We start from the raw sequence: 1,372 nt of genomic DNA on the forward strand, positions 1-1,372 counted from the left end.
AAAAAACTTGACTAAAAATCTGTCACAGAATTTTGAGACCCATTAAAACAAAGTTTGATGAGAAAAAAATGCAAAAATGCAGGAGCATAAGGTAATCTCAATTCTCTAGCCCACTCAGAGAACAAATCCAGGAGGCAAAGACATACAAGAACTTGGAAATCACACACCCAAAATCTCTGAAATGATAACAACAGAAACAAAGAAACAAGTCCATAAGGCTACAGAAAAATAAGAGCAGAAATAATCTCTCTGGTTCAAAAAGAAAGGACAATTGTGAAAGAATTGCTCACCACAGCTAAAGAAAACATAGAAAAATAGAAGAGAATAGAAAAATGATGGAAACACTGCACAATACAGGAAAGAACTAGAGTGCATGAAACAGAATCAAACAGATATCTAGGATATTAAGAACTCTACTGAAAGCTGGCAAAACTACTTGAATGAAACTGAAGATAGACTTTCAGACCTTGAAGACAGTGGTGCAGCTAATGACCATGAAATGAAATATCTCTTAAAACTAACAAGGAACCTGGGTCTAACAATTCAGCAGCTACAAGATGATGCAAAGAAAAATAATATAAAAATAATCAGCCTGTGGGACTGATTTAAGTTCTTAAATGGCTCCAGTGTACATTAAGCAGCAGGAGACAGCACAAATGACATAAAAAGACTACTTGCAGAAGGACTAGCAGAAAACTTTCCAGACATAAGAAAAGAAACTGACATACAGATAAATAAGGCGTACAGAATTCCACACAGTCATAATCACAATAAATCTACACCTAGACACAAAATAATCAAGATATCAGACATTCAGAAAAAAATAGAACATTAAAAGCTGCTAGAGAGAAGAAACAGTTCACCTATAATGGAAAGCCCAGAAGAATCATGGAAGATTACTCACACAAATCATCAAATCAAGAGGAGCTTAGAATGAAGTATTTCAGGTCCTGAAAGAAAATATCTTCCAACCTAGATTGATGTGCCCTGAAAAACTATCTGTCAAATTCAATGGCAAAATAAGATCCTTCCATGACAAAGAACAATTGAAGAAATTCATGACCACCAAACCAACCCTACAAAAACTACAGACAGATATTTTAGAAAGAGACAGAAATGATCACAGCTTTAAGAAAAACAGAAAGGAACCACCAAATAGAGAAAGTAATTAAAAAGAGGGAAGAATTCTGGGACTATAACAGAAAATAACATGACAAAGATAAGCCAATACATATCAGTCATAACCATCAATATAAATGGCCTCTATTCAATCAAGAAAAACAGACTAGTAGAGTGGATTAAGAAACAAAATCTAACAATATGATGCATATAAGAAACAAATTTAACTCAAAAGGAAATTCACAGACTAAAA

The sequence above is a fragment of the Octodon degus genome, unplaced genomic scaffold, assembly GCF_000260255.1.
Source record: "Octodon degus isolate 3935 unplaced genomic scaffold, OctDeg1.0 scaffold00029, whole genome shotgun sequence".
NCBI lineage: Eukaryota > Metazoa > Chordata > Mammalia > Rodentia > Octodontidae > Octodon > Octodon degus.